This window comes from Salmo trutta, chromosome 29 (genome assembly GCF_901001165.1).
Source record: "Salmo trutta chromosome 29, fSalTru1.1, whole genome shotgun sequence".
Classification (NCBI taxonomy): Eukaryota; Metazoa; Chordata; class Actinopteri; order Salmoniformes; family Salmonidae; genus Salmo; species Salmo trutta.
The window spans coordinates 28,813,180-28,828,538 of record NC_042985.1 but is presented as its reverse complement, the minus strand read 5'-3'; the positions used below and the strand labels follow the sequence as shown (position 1 = coordinate 28,828,538).

General features: G+C 44.0%; 1 protein-coding gene across 1 annotated transcript in view; it reads left to right on the top strand.

The window, feature by feature from the left end:
- The window catches only part of LOC115167313 (protein mono-ADP-ribosyltransferase PARP6), a 34,117-nt gene extending 19,750 nt beyond the window's left edge, over positions 1-14,367 (top strand). The window contains exon 24 of the mRNA XM_029721637.1: positions 14,149-14,367. The gene's annotated coding sequence lies outside the window, so the exon portion shown is untranslated. The remainder of the gene's footprint in view (positions 1-14,148) is intronic.
- The last annotated feature ends 992 nt before the right edge of the window (positions 14,368-15,359 follow it).

Here is a 15,359-nt window from a genome sequence, read left to right as displayed (position 1 = left end):
GTCAGACGAATGCATTAACAGGAGACCAGTTTGTTGTGCGTGGTGTTGGTAGGTAGGTGCTCCATATGGTGTCAGCAGGGAGCACTTTTCCCTCGTAGAGAGGGGTTGTTAAGACCTGTTCTCCAGCCAAATTCCCACTCTGACTCTCTAAATCTGACCATAGAAAACTCTCCTCTGAAACTGACTGAGACCAGCTCTAATATGATGGGTGTTTTGGCACCAAAATGGCTGCTGTGTTTCACAAGTGGTGAATGTGGAGAGAGAGAGCATTGAAGTACTACAGTGAAGTACTTACAGGCCCTTGAAAGGCACTTAATGTGTGTATTTGCGGGAACAGTAATTGAGCCCCTCCCTTTCATATTGACCCATTTGACAGGCGCTGTGTTCGGGGGCCTTGTGTTTGAGTGAAATGTCTTTATTTCTGTGACTGGCAGATGATGTGTATGGTTCCCATGCTGCTGTGATCTTACACATGCTGCGTCACGTTGGACACAGGCCCTGGGTTTGGCTCTTCCCCTCAGCAGTACGGCCAGTTGGCTGTTAGCTCAGAGCCCAGAGTGTGGACTGTGCTGGCCTGCTGTAATACAACAACCGTCCACTGTGGGGAGCTCTGGTGTCGCTCACCTCAGAACCCTCTCTCTCCCTCTGTCTCTCTACCTCGCTCTCCCTACCTGCCAGACACACATACTCATACAGACATATACACACACACACACACACATCATTTCACACAGACGCTGGTTGTTTAGTGGGATAAAAAGGTGGTGACGTGAGAGTGAGGGCAGGCAGAGGGATAGCAGAGGTTTCTGGCCCTCTCGGAGGCGTCGTCGGCACGGTCAGCTCTCTGCCTCTCGCTCCCATACCTGTGTAATCAGTGTGACCGTTTGATTCCCGGACAAAAGGAGCAATTAAGGGGAGTTGTTTAATCACCCACATTTTTATTGAGCTCGGGGGCTCTTTGTTTGCAGCTCCAGTCCCGTGTCTGGAGTGGCGGCAGACAGGAGTGACAGAGGAGGTTGCCGGTTTAACAGGGCGTTAAGGGTTTCCTCCCAGTCAGACTCTATATGTCTACGCTGCCTGCACTCCTGGTGCAAGGGGGACAATGGACAGACACACACACACACACACACACACACACACACACACACACACACACACACACACACACACACACATAGACACACGCAGATTCAGATTGGTTAATAGTCACATGTACAGGGTTGCAGGTGTGATTGCAGGGTACAGTGCAATCACATACACACACACAAGCTCTGGGATAGATCAGCAGCTCTAATGCAATAAAGACCAGCCCAAAGACACTGCATTATTGGGTGGCAGGTAGCCTAGTGGTTAGAGTGTTGGACTTGTAACTGAAAGGTTGCAAGATTGAATCCCCAAGCGGACAAAGTAAAAATCTGTCATTCTGCCCCTGAACAAGGCAGTTAACCCACTGTTCCTAGGCCGTCATTGTAAATAATAATTTGTTCTTAACTGACTTGCCTAGTTAAATAAAGGTAAAATTAAATAAAAAATTACACAAGCAGCAACCAGTACAGTAGAAACCTTAACAATGTTCAGATTGAATTGGTGGCCTTCACTTCGTTGTGTGTGTATGTGTGTATGTGTATGTGTATGTGTGTGTGTGTGTGTGTGTGTGTGTGTGTGTGAGATTGTCTATTCCCTGAGGGGGAGTGTGAGGTGAGAAGGGGACATGTTGCTTTAAAATGTCACAAACTGGGAGTGAACAGCACCACTGTGCATATTGACCCAGAGAGAGAAGGGTGAGGGGGTGGAAAGAGCACACCAGCTCTGCTCATAAAGCCAACAGCTGCGTGGGTAATGTTTTGTGACACAGAGCTTTTCCGAGCCCTTCTGTTTCCCCCAGTGCCAGGAGACGCCATATTCCGTTGTCACAAATGTCTCTGCCATTCACCCCCTAAGTCTTAATTATCACTTTGAGTTTTTGGCCACGTTTTGCACATGATGGCATATGGATCCATCTGCATGCTGTATAATTCCACTCCGCGATTTACAAGTGCCGTTTATTACAATCGGCAGTGTCGCCTCTTTAACACTGGCAGCCCTCTCCAGAAAAACACCAGGAACAAAAGACCAAGGCAATCTGGCAGCCACAGGGCTTTGACTACTCTCTCTATTTCTATCCTCTGTCTGACTATCCTCCTCTCTCTCACTCTCTCTCTCTCTTGCTCTCTCTCTCTCTCTCGCTCTCTCTCTCTCTCTCTCTCTCTCTCTCTCTCTCTCCCCCCTCCCCCACATCGTCACAAATGTATCTGTTTTTATTTGCTCTCTCATTTATTAATACCATTTTTCGTAGTTCAGAGAAATCGTTGAAATTGCCCCCTATCTTGCTTGAAGCAGAGAGGAGAGGAAAGAAGCTGATGTTGATTTTCACTCCTCCTCCTCCTTCATGTAATTCATTTTGGATTAATTCTCCTGTCTTCTGAGACAATCCTAATTCTTTATTATTTCCACTTCACAGACTTAATGACATCCACACATCACATCCCCTGTCTGCTAACATCACACCCAGAAAACAGACATACGCTAGCTAGCTTTCCCCTGATTGAACTACCCTCCATGTTAGCTGCTCCAACTCAGTTAGCCTCCAGGCTTCTGTCTGAGTGTGGAGAGAGACAGGACACCCAATGGAAGTCTGTTGTCTGTCAATGTGCCACCTCGGCCCCCTCACTTCATACTGTAGCGCTTGTAGAACCTTGAGAGAGAAATGAGAAAGCCATATGTTCCATTAACATGCCATTCACAAAAAGCATTGATTCATTTGTATTTTTCCCAATATTCTTCATATATAGTATTGCGCTGTATGTCACTCTGTCCATCCCAACAGTCACTTGTCAATTCCTGTGGTATGAGAGCCTGCTCAATGACAGATGGACTCAAGGCGGGTGATCTTGCCTCTCCTCTCTCTCTAACTCTCTCTCTCTGTATCTCTCTCGCTTTATATATCTCTCCCTATATCTTTCTCTGTATCTATCTCTCCCTGCTCTCCCTCTCTCTCTCTCTCTAACTCTCTCTCTGTATCTCTCTCGCTTTATATATCTCTCCCTATATCTTTCTCTGTATCTATCTCTCCCTGCTCTCCCTCTCTCTCTCTCTCTCTCTCTCTCTCTCTCTCTCTCTATCGCCTGGCCTTTCTTTCTACCTGTCTTTCTCAGCATCGTGCCTCTGTCTGTATGTCTGTCTTTGCTGTTTACGATCCTCTCCTTATCTCTCTCCCTCTTTCTGTCTGTCATGCTTATGTTCTCTCTCCTCTCTCTGTGTGTCTGTCATGTTGACTTGCTCGGCGTGTCTCTGTCTTTCTCTGGTGACTGCAGCGCGCTGAAGGCTGCCCCTGTGAACTAGTTTTCAAATAAAGCTGTGCATATTGCGGGTCCCAGCCTCCACCTCATTTCTCCTTTGCCCTCCACAATCTCCCTTCCTGAAATCCCTGTCAGCGGGCAGGAATTTCCCCTGAGCTCCTACTCCTGCTCCTGTTCCCGACACTCCGGGGAGACAATGGAAGATGTGTTGTCTGGTCCCTCCCCATAGCACTCCCAAATTCAATTACCCTCCTGTAATCTGACAGCTCCTTCATGACTTGTACTGAGAGAGGAAGTGTTTGTGGTGTGTGTGTGTGTGTGTGTGTGTGTGTGTGTGTGAGAGAGAGAGAGAGAGAGAGAGAGAAATGGAGAGAGAGAGAAAGAGAGAACACATTGTTTATCTTTGTTGATTGAGTTTGCAATGTTTTGCCTAAAGAGCTTCAGTAGACATCATCTGCAAGCAAACCACTGTTACTCCCCAATTGCCATTCATCTCCCAATGACCTCAGGTTGTTGACAACATCATTCCAGCTAACAATTGTAGGGAGAGAAAACATTTTTGTAATGTTACCCATAATGTTCCTCTAATGTCTGAGCGTCCAGTTTTCCGTTAGTTAGGGGAACATTCTATCTGTGTTAGCAAAAACCTTCGGATAAACCTTTTTAGCATGTTTTGGCGTTAGAGTTGTCAAACAGAACATACCCAGAACGTGGTTCCCATGTTCTCAGAATATACCATATGAATGTTTTAGACACGTTTCATGGGACGTTGCTAGAACATTCATATGTCCAGTTTTCTGAGGGTTAGGAGAATATTCCATCAACCTCCCACCAAACATGCACAGAACATGGTTGCCATGTTCTCAGAACAGATCTTAATGGTGGACAGAGAAGGGATTGGCTTGGGAGAGAGAAAAAAGGATTTAACTATATTGCAGTGTAATTGTGTTTATTTTTGTAACTTGCAAACCTGCTGTAAAATGAATAAGAGTTCTAGACAGATTAGGAGAGGATGTCGAGTCATTATCATTCCTTGCTTATCATTATAGCTAAGATTCAATGGTTGTTATTGGTGAGAGTGGAGAGGGGCTCTATCCAGGGGACTGGAAAGGGCATCAGATACTTCTCTGAAGTGTGTGTAGGGACTCCATTCATCCCACTTCATTCTTTCCGTGGACCCACTCTCCCCATGTAGACCCCCACCAGCCACTATACTTAAATGTAATTTACAAGGTAATACAAACTGACCACAGTACTAAAGTGGCAGTCTTCCTCCAATGTATGTACTGTACAATGACATAATCCACAGTGTTTTGGTAAATTAGGAGAGGGGTTGAAGCTTAAAAAGGCACAGCGCCTCAATGTGCTTTGCTTTATGTTTTTTTGTGTGTTCTCTTTTAAACGTCTGCTCAGCTCACACACTCTATACATGTACTGTATATACTAACTTTGTGTTTATAGCCCACTCTCCCATTTCATGGAATGTCCACCGCCCTCAAATGACTTCTGCTAAAATGTTTTATTACAGACGGAACAGACAAGGTTAGCTTTGATTCTACAGTATTGTAAAATCCAACTTATTACATGGAATGTGCACAAGCTTCATGATGGGGAAAAAATTGCAAATGGTTCTTGAACACTTAAGGCCAGGCATCACAGGCAAACATGTTTTATTTTGCTTCCAAACTTTAATCAAATGTACAAATACATCGGCAATAATGTATATAAATACTTGATTTGTATAATATTATCCCAACTCCGTCAGCTACATCCTAAATGTCGTTCTTGATATCATGTTTCATGTAGACCGCTATTTTTAAACGCTCCATGTTGAATCATATATCATTCAAAAGCTTGTTTTCCGGCGCGTATCGTTATCTAGTCCACACGTGGCCACATCCTTTGTAGACGTAGTGCTTCGTGTTGAATGATTAGTCATTTCCTGACATCCGATTTGTTACTGGTATTTAAAGGCCCTTTCCGGCAACCTGATTGGTTAAAATGCCTTACGTGCCACGCAGCACTTCCTCGTTTGAAAATATCTCCCGCGAAGAATCAACGTAAAAAGAAGACAAAATGAGAAAAATTCGAAGAATATACCTACAGTATGTGACAGGCGATCTCAGTTAGCCAATGCGAGAAAAGCAGTAAATGAAAGAAAAAATCTGACGCAAATTATTTGAGATGAAGATGACAACTACGTTAGCAGCGATCAACCAGACAGCAACCAGCCAAACAGTGGCTTTTATTCCACGTCTCAAATAAACCAACATGTACATGATTTGATTTGCCCTAAATGTCTAAACACTGGACTTAAAATCACCATAGACTTCACCAGTGATTCTATAATTATGTTATGATATAATGTGCAGACTGTGAAGGTGATCGTGATGCATTTAGGAGTGTTGACACTTCCTCCAGGCTGCAGGAGAGCTCCAGGGAAGATGTGGCATTTGATATAAATGTGAGGATGGTTCTTCTAGCCCACGAACTTGGACTTGGTTATGCAGCTATAAAGAAAATAAGCAAAGTCCTAGGGATTCCTTCCTTGCTTCTCAGCTCATATCAGAGACAGGTAAATAAAAAGGGAGAGTAGCCCATTATTGTCAGGTGACTTGCTGTGTATAAATAATATCTATTTCCCTTGCTCCAGCAAATGTATTCAAAGTTAATAAAACAGAGTGATAGGAAAACATAACTATACAATGAGACTGTAACAGGCTTACAGTGTCATAGGGCTGTAGCCTACATGCTGATATGCTAATATTTAGTCCTGTAGTTGTGTCTGTAATGTCGACAGACATAATAAGTACGTTTCCCCCCCACTTTAGTTGCAGAGATTCAGAAAGGGCTACAGTCAATGAAGAGTACTACAAAGATAATTAGAAGAGCATGCGCCGATATAGACCCAGACATCGCAGTGTTGCTGAAGGAGGATGAGGATGCCATCATAGACATTAATGTATCCTTCGATGGCACTTGGCACAAGAGAGGATTCACTTCCAACTACGCGATAGGTGTGTGCATTGGTGCTGGTACCAGTGAGCCCTAGAAAATGGTGAAGATCCACCCTGTCACAAAAACCTTGGAGCCATACATTTTTTAATAGAGAGGTTGCACAGAAAATAGTACCTGTATATCATAGGACGTCAAATGATAACGCCCTAAAAAGAATGTAGCACGGAGGAACCCAGAATTCAAATGAATGTCTGAACTCTGTAATATTGTCGCGATGCTCCAAAACTGTCTTTGTGGGCAAAAGCCGCATTGACGGAGCAGCCAGTATGGCAGTGCCACGTTCAATGAGGGAGCCACTGCTATAACAAATGTGATGAACAAATTGTGGCTTGACAGCACTTTGGTGACACTGGAGCAATCAGAGAGGAGTTGTGAGAGCTGATGCTGCTTCAATGGAGTGTGCCAAGCGTAGCCGCAGGTCCCATGACACAGTCAAGGAAGTAAAGCGGCAGCAACTCAGAGGGTCTTACATATGGGGCAGGCATAGCTGATTAATGTTCTGCACATTTCAACAGTCATACAAATCCTTGTATGAGACAAATTGAGCAAAGTGATATGAGAATTTGCCCAAAACTGCATATTTGCCCAAAAGACCAGTATTCAAAGCATATGCTCTATTGCTTGAAACAAATGTATTAAACGTGCTAATGTATTTGTAAAAGGTATATTTTATGTTTATTTGTCAGTTTAGAAGTGATACATGAATAAGAGTTTAATTAATGTTACATAAATGGTCATATTTATGGAAAGTACATTTTAATTGCATTAGCCTATCATTATTAAATACTTATTTCCCTCATTAAAATGCAAATCAATTTATAACATTTTTGACATGCGTTTTTCTGGATTTTTTTGTTGTTATTCTGTCTCTCACTGTTCAAATAAACCTACCATTAAAATTATAGACTGATCATTTCTTTGTCAGTGGGCAAACGTACAAAATCAGCAGGGGATCAAATACTTTTTTCCCTCACTGTATGTATTTTTTAGGTTTACTTGTTCATAGCAGACTTTATACAGTATGGGCAAATACATCTCATAAAATAAAAAGGAAAGTTTTACATCTTCTTAAATCTGAGGGTGGTTTTAACCTTCCAGACTTGGAATTGGATCAACTCGCCACCCAAGGCTTTTACTTGCCACATATAGTTAGATGCACTAAAGAGGAACAATGTGTACATATTGAAGATGTGCATGCTCATCCCTAGAATCTTTCCATGTGTTTATTTTCAAAGATGGAGTTAAGAACATTAACAAGTTCATAGTTAAAAATACTATAACAATATGTAAGAAAATTAAACATATTCTCCAAGAAACAATATCACTCCCTAAAACTCAACCCTATGGAACAATCCTTGTATAGTTTTTCAGAATTCACCAATAAATTGGTGCACATGGAAAACTAAAGGCATAGAAAAACCTTACATTTCCATTACAGCATTAAAAAGCAATTTTGGATTGAACAATGTAGATATTTTCAAATACATGCAACTTAAAAGTTGCAAGTCGTTCATTTTGAAATATTTTGTACATCAGAGAAATCTTGAGGGAATCCTGTTTGAATCAGAAAAGGATATTCATATGACCGATAGCCTATACAAAACCGTGCAGAGAGCCTATCCAACTGCCAATCTCTTAGAAAAAATATAAATGATTGGAACCAAAACTTAAAAATAACTGATATTGGCACAAGATGGAGGGAATGTTGGAACATAACCAACAAAATAACAGTTAACGAAAATGTATGCTTAATCCAGTATAAAGTAAATATAGAATTTGATACAAGAGATAAAATTCACAAATTCTACAGTATAACGGCAGAGTCCTGTTTTAAGTGTAAAACTAACAATGACTCAATAATCCATGCCTTCTGCAAATGTTATGAAGTCCAAAAGTTACGGGTGGTGGTAGAAAGTTGGCTGTCAGAAGTATTACAATGTACATGTACTTTTAATCCGTCTGTCTGCATATTTCAAGACATGCCATATGAGGGTGCAGTGATACCCGATGGGCTGGAATTTTCTTCTTCTAGTCAATCATCTTGAAAAAACTTATACTTAACTTGAAATCAACCAATCCTCTGTCGTTAACACAATGGAACGTTAAACTGCTTTATTATGTAAATGTTGAAAGTTTATGGGCAATGGAAAGAAACAAGATGGTGCAGTTTGAGGCCATGCGGCGGAGAGTGGTGAGGGCGCTGGAGATGTGGGAGTGAGCACGTGGGTCAAAGACCGTATCTTAATGTTCTACACTTGTTTCCTGAGAACGTTGCAAGAACGTTCATGTGTCCAGTTTTCTGAGGGTTAGGAGAATATTCCATCAACTGCCCACCAAACATACACAGAAAATGGTTGCCATGTTCTCAGAACATAAGATATACATTTTCTAGACACTTTTAATGGCAATGTTGCAAGAACATTTCTGTGTATCAGTTCTCGGGACGTTGCCTGATGGTCCCAAAGAAAAGTTCTTCCCCACCAAAAAATGTCATTACACAACACGCCTTGTTACTGTCGCTGAGCCAATCAAGGCCCTGATTGGTGAACCACTGATCCATTCATAGCTCTTTGTCTGTTGGCAAGGTTACGGACACTCACACACAGTGCTGTTAACACACAGTGTTTTCAACTTACATATTTGACGTACATGATTACATTGTGCATGTTCATGTATACAGTAATTATTATTCATCATGTCCTCACCTGGGATTTGAACTCACAACGTCTTGGTTCACTGTACTCCGCTACGCCACCATGTCCGTGTCATGTATCGGTGAATCTGACTATTCTCATAATTTATTTGATTTACTTATTTCAGCAATTTAAGAGCTTTCAGTATAGTTGTCTAATGTTGGTGGAGAGTGTTAACCTGTTTTAATGATACTCCTGAATCCCTATGACCAATAAAATAGTTTTTCTTGAGTGTACTTTTAACAAAACTGAGATTTACTTAAAAGTGCATTTACCCTTTTGCTTACACCTATCAAATTGTTTCATCTACTTAAGTGCCTAGGGAGGATTGTGCGCTGCCCCATGGGACTCCCGTTCAAGGCCGGTTGTGACACAGTTCGGGATCAACCCCGGGTCTGTAGTGACGCCTCTAGCGCTGCGATGCAGTGACTTAGACCGCTGGCCATTTGGGAGGCCATATTATCTTATATTCTGAGAACATTGCAACCATATTCTGTGTGTGTTTGGTGGGACTTTGATGGAATATTCTCCTAAACCTTAGAAAACTGGACACATGAATGTTCTTGTAACATTCCCATGTATCGTGTCTAGGACATTCATGTCTTAAGGTCTGAGAATATGGTAACCACATTCTGAGTAAGTTTTAATTGACATTAAGGGAAAGGTCTCTTGGAAACATTCCTTGCACATCAAAGGAACATTCCTAGAAAACATTAGACAATGGCCGAGTAAGACTGAAAGGAATGTTCTCTAAAGTTGTGGGAACAGTTGTTGTTAACTAGGTTGTATCTCAACTAGGTTGTATCTCAGAAACCTCTCTCTCAAACAGCCTGAAAAAAAATCCCAGAAATATCGTATGATAGACTGAGTATCCCTGTACTTTTTCACAGACACTATCCCTTCTCTACTTTTCCTCTCTCGATTTCCCTCCCTCCTCAGGAGCATGGAAGGCACGCTCTGTGCTGACCTGAGAAGGAGTGACATTCAGAGGCCGGTCCCCTGCCTACAGCACTGACATTTCTGCCAGACTTTGATGGCGCCTTTGAACAGAGATGTGTGGAGGGAAGAGCCGGCTGTCTCCCCTTCCAGCTCTGTTCTCTCTGCTCAGAGTGAGATGTATAGCTACCATGCTCCTCTACCAACTACCCCCCTCCCTCTACACAGACACACACACTCACAAGCGCCCACGCGCTCGCACACGCACGCACACACACACACCCTTACCCCCCTGCTGAGGTGCCTTCAAAGACGCTCATGTTGCCTCTCCCCCTTGAAGCTACCCCACGTGGAAGGGAGGCATACCCTGGCCCCACTCCCAACTTCAACCCCCCTCAACCCCCCAACAACCCCCAAAACCCTTTCCCCTATCCCCACAACCACCCCCATGGAGCGTTCAAAGAGACCCATGTTGCTCATTCCTCCTTCCATAGCTCCTCTTCTCCATGCCTCTATGTTCCCTCATCCCTTAGACACAATACTCCTCTCCCTCTCTTTGTTTCTGAGCTGTGACTTTGGAGAGACAGAATGCTGAAGTGAGCAGAATAAGAACAGAAATGGTATGACAGCATCGCTTTTGAAAATCAAGTGTGATGCAAGGAAAGAGCTGCATGTAATTCCATGCTACAGTATTCACTGGCTTGGCAAGTCTGTTCTCTCTTCTGACACTAGGGGGAGTTGGGCTTTTTCATGTACGAGAGAGAGAGAGACCATCTCATAGAGGATGATGATAAGAATTGAGACAATCAGTTTCTGTCTTTTCTCTCTCTTTCTCTGTTCCTCAGTTCCCTTCCCTCGTTTTTGTATTCTCAGTAGTGAGACACACTGGAGGTTGCAGAAAGAGTTTAAAACGAGAGGGGAGACAGAGAATGACAGACCCAAGACCCTTTCCATCTGCAGCCCTCTGGCTATGTGGCATGAGTCTACCTAGCCCCTCCTGTACACCCCCCTCTCCCCCCTGCCAGCCCCTGGGTCCCCTCCATCCAGCCAGCCAGCCTGCCTGTGCTTCAGTGTGCTGGGCTGGACTAGGCTATTGATTGGAAGCAGGGCTGCAGCTCACCTGCTAATTGAAAGCCGATTGGGGCCCTGGGGCAGAGCTGTAAAACAGCTCCAGTGTGGCGTTAAAAGCCCCGGCTGACAGCCCGCTGTAAATCCAGGCCTGCCTGCTCAGGTAACAGTCATGGTGTATATCCATCTGGGGTTAGAACTGAGGGAGAGACACACACAGCCAGCTACTTAAAGAAATAGTGTTGTGTAAGCCCATACGGGCTGGGCACCAATATGACACTGAAATAAAAACTATAAATAAAACAATAAATAAATAAACAATCATGTATATCCAACTGGGTTAGAACTGAGGGGGAGACACACATCCACCTTCTATAGTCATGGAGTATATCTGGGTTAGAACTGAGGGGGAGACACACATCCACCTTCTATAGTCATGGAGTATATCTGGGTTAGAACTGAGGGGGAGACACATCCACCCTCTATAGTCATGGAGTATATCTGGGTTAGAACTGAGGGGGAGACACATCCACCCTCTATAGTCATGGAGTATATCTGGGTTAGAACTGAGGGGGAGACACATCCACCCTCTATAGTCATGGAGTATATCTGGGTTAGAACTGAGGGGGAGACACATCCACCCTCTATAGTCATGGAGTATATCTGGGTTAGAACTGAGGGGGAGACACATCCACCCTCTATGGTCATGGAGTATATCTGGGTTAGAACTGAGGGGGAGACACATCCACCCTCTATAGTCATGGAGTATATCTGGGTTAGAACTGAGGGGGAGACACACATCCACCCTCTATAGTCATGGAGTATATCTGGGTTAGAACTGAGGGGGAGACACACATCCACCCTCTTTAGTCATGGAGTATATCTGGGTTAGAGCATAGAGCAGGGGATAGAGGTGATGGTGGTTGGGGTCGGGGTGAGAGGATCGGTATAGACCTACACATCCACCCTCCTCCCCTCAACACTCACTCCCTCCCGTATCCGATGGTGACAGAGGGAAGCAAAGCCTAAAGATTGCACTCATCCTTCCCTCCTCTTGACAGTGCTCATCCAGCTCTTCTCTCTCACAAGACACACCTGTGTCTCCCCTCCAGAGAGACACCAGTTCCAGCTCATGGTCTCATTCCCTCTCTCTTGACAGTGCTCATCCAGCTCTTCTCTCTCACAAGACACACCTGTGTCTCCCCTCCAGAGAGACACCAATTCCAGCTCATGGTCTCATTCCCTCTCTCTAGCTCTCTCTTGCTTTCTCACTCTCTCTCTCATTCTTTCTCGTTTTCTTTCCAGTCTCTCTCCCTCACTTCCTTTCTCTTTGTGTGTGTGTATGTGTGCTTAGTGATTGAGTATGGAGGAAACTGGGACAGAGAAGTGTCCGTCCTGCTGCAGGCAGGGAGCACGGAAAGCGAGGTTAATTGGATTGTAATTAGAGCGGAGGTGATTAATTGATAGCATCTGTAAATTTGGATGTTTCCATTGTAAATGTGACAAATGAGAGGGTGCAGACAGAAGGAGAAGGGCAGAGGGAGCAAGACTTGCTCTTTTTTAACCGTTTGGTAGGAGAGATACAGTAGATATTGCACTGAGCTGGGCCCCCTTTACTGAGCTGGGCCCCCTTTGCCCATTGTCACTTCTAATTCTGCCTCCAGATCTCATGGCAAACTAGTCTAGTCTTCATTTGTATTCTAATTTCACAGTGCTTGATTACTGAGATATGGAATTTAGAAGGGTATGTTGCCAAACCCCTACTCCCATCATGCACTGTTCCCTACATTATGTAAGAGTCGCCCACTCTGATCACTTAACCCCTCCTCCCATCATGCATTGTTTTCCACTTTCTTCCTCACTGTGGCGTGACATTTACGGTTTTCTCTGTCTATGTTCCCTTGTGTGTGTGAGTGTGTGTGTGTGTGCTCCTGTGTTTGAGCCCCGAAAAACCTTTTGGGGTTCAAAACGTTTGCCACTATGGGGGCACCTTTTCAATTCAAGGTTCTTTGAGGAATCCCTCTGAAAAGGTTATTTCAAAGAAACCACGTTGTAAAGGTTCAAATAGTAACCTTTTTGTTATGGGAGGGGTTAAATGTTGAACCGTTTTAATAATATATTATAGTTGAGGCACCTTATCAGAAAATTGGAGGTGTGCCTTATTGGAGGTGTGGCTTTCAGATAGTTATTTTGGACCACACGTGAGAGTAAATGTCATGCCTGTGTAACAGTTGTTAAAGTACTATGTGAATTTCACCAGGTTCATATATTAATATTTCATGTTGATTTGTTATTATGCATGCCTGCATCCTGGGAGTAGGGGAGTGTGTACTTACGTTTTGCCCTGCGTGCTCGTGCTCAAATCATTTTGATGCACTATGAGAGGTAGGCACGCTTTTTCTGTCGTCTTCAGAAAAGTTTGATTCTTTTTAGCACAAAGTCATACACATAGTGTTTTGTTCATGAATCATGTTGTATATTTAGAGGTTACTCATAAGTGGAGGGTATTGTTAAGATGTAATTGTACTTTTTAGGATGATGTCAACATTCTGAATTCAACATGTGATTAACAGCTATCTAAGGCTATTGTATGTGTGAACGATGGCTAGCTCCTCGAATGATCCCAGTCCCTTGTATTGTGCATCTGTTGTAGAACGAGGCGACGATTCGCAGAACACATGTGCTCCACAAATGTTTTATTTTCTTTTGGATGCAGATGCAGGATCCAGAGAGTGAATTCTGCCTGATTAAAACTACCCGATCTCCAAAGTCCACGTCTATAGTCTCAATCAACCACACACAACGCGGAGTTACAGCGGTGCAGTACAGCACCGGTTACACCTGGGCATGTGTTTTGTTGTATTGTCATTAAAGGTGGAAGTGTATACTGTTTCTCCAGGAACCTTTCCTACGTTGAAACATTAAAGGTTCCTCCAAGAACCCCTAAACTAACCAAAGGTGTGAGTATTAACCATTGAAAGCTATGGTTGCTTGAGGAATTCCAGGGTTCCTTGAGGATCTTCAGGGTTCTTCGAGTCACCCCTAATTCTATGAGTGAATGCTGTTGTTTTTTTGTCTCATGTTGTTCGTCATAGGATGCTGGAAGAAGAGACACTGGCATGTACGAGACTGTGTGTGGAAATACAATGTGCTGGATGACTCCTGATAATTCCTGATGATTCCTGATGTGATGCTGCCTGCTGCAGAGCCTCAAACCCTCTTATCTCACAGTGATGAGGCATTGACGTGCTGGAGAAAAGCACACTCTCAGGAGTCATCAAATCATGGCAGCAATAAAAAAGATGATTGTTCCACCTCTTGTGTAGTTGTCATAACTATGAACATTGTTGTGAAGCCAACATACACACAGTTCACGGTTTTGTATGTGATTGTTCCATTGCTCAACAGAAACAAAATTGTTAATTACCTGGGGGTACATTTCTGCAGAGGACCACACGAGGCTGTGAATTAAACTAATCAAATAAGCCTCCAGTCAGGCCCTATCAGACAGCTCCAGACTGCAGAAAATGAGCCCACATCGCAAAATCTACATTTCATTTTCCCCGGGGACAGCCGAGTTCCCTCCTCTCTCGCACATTTCCCCCCAATACGCAGCTGTTTCCTGGAGCAGGCAGGGAGACAGGGAGAGAGCGGTACGCTCAGCTCAGCTCAGCTCACTGGTTCCTTCCTGGCCACGCTGAAAGCGCTTGAGCCTCTCCTCGCCAGGGCCTCGGCTGCATCACCATGGTTATAAGGAATAAAAACTGCTTGGGGAAATGTTTGCTGTGGTGGCTGGAGCTTCACTCAGAACCCTGGAATGAGTGCCAGGCATGTTTGCGCAGCTTCCCATTCTCTCCAAAGCATTCAAGAGAAGAGTAAGGATGGATGTGTGTGTACGTGTGTGTTTGCATGTGTTAGCGTGTGTGTGTGTGTGTGTGTGTGTGTGTGTGTGTGTGTGTGTGTGTGTGTGTGTGTGTGTGTGTGTGAGCGTGTGTGTTTGTGTGTGCATGTGTTTGCGTGTGTGTGTGTGTGTGTGCGTGTGCGTGTGCGTGTGTGTGTGAGCGTGTGTGGGCACAAGTTGTGTGAGTGTGTACCAAGGGAGTGAGTTCCATCTGTCAGTCTCAGATAAAAATGCCAGAAACAAAGAAGGAGAGATTGTGCTCCAAGAGTAGCTGGGACAGAGGAGATGTGGGAAACAGATGAGCTTTCTCTCTGTTTCCCAGTCCCATACTGTCCCAATCCCCGTCTCCATCCCCCTGTCTCCAGCCAGATGTTTCACTCATTGGTCACCCTCTCTCTCTCCCTG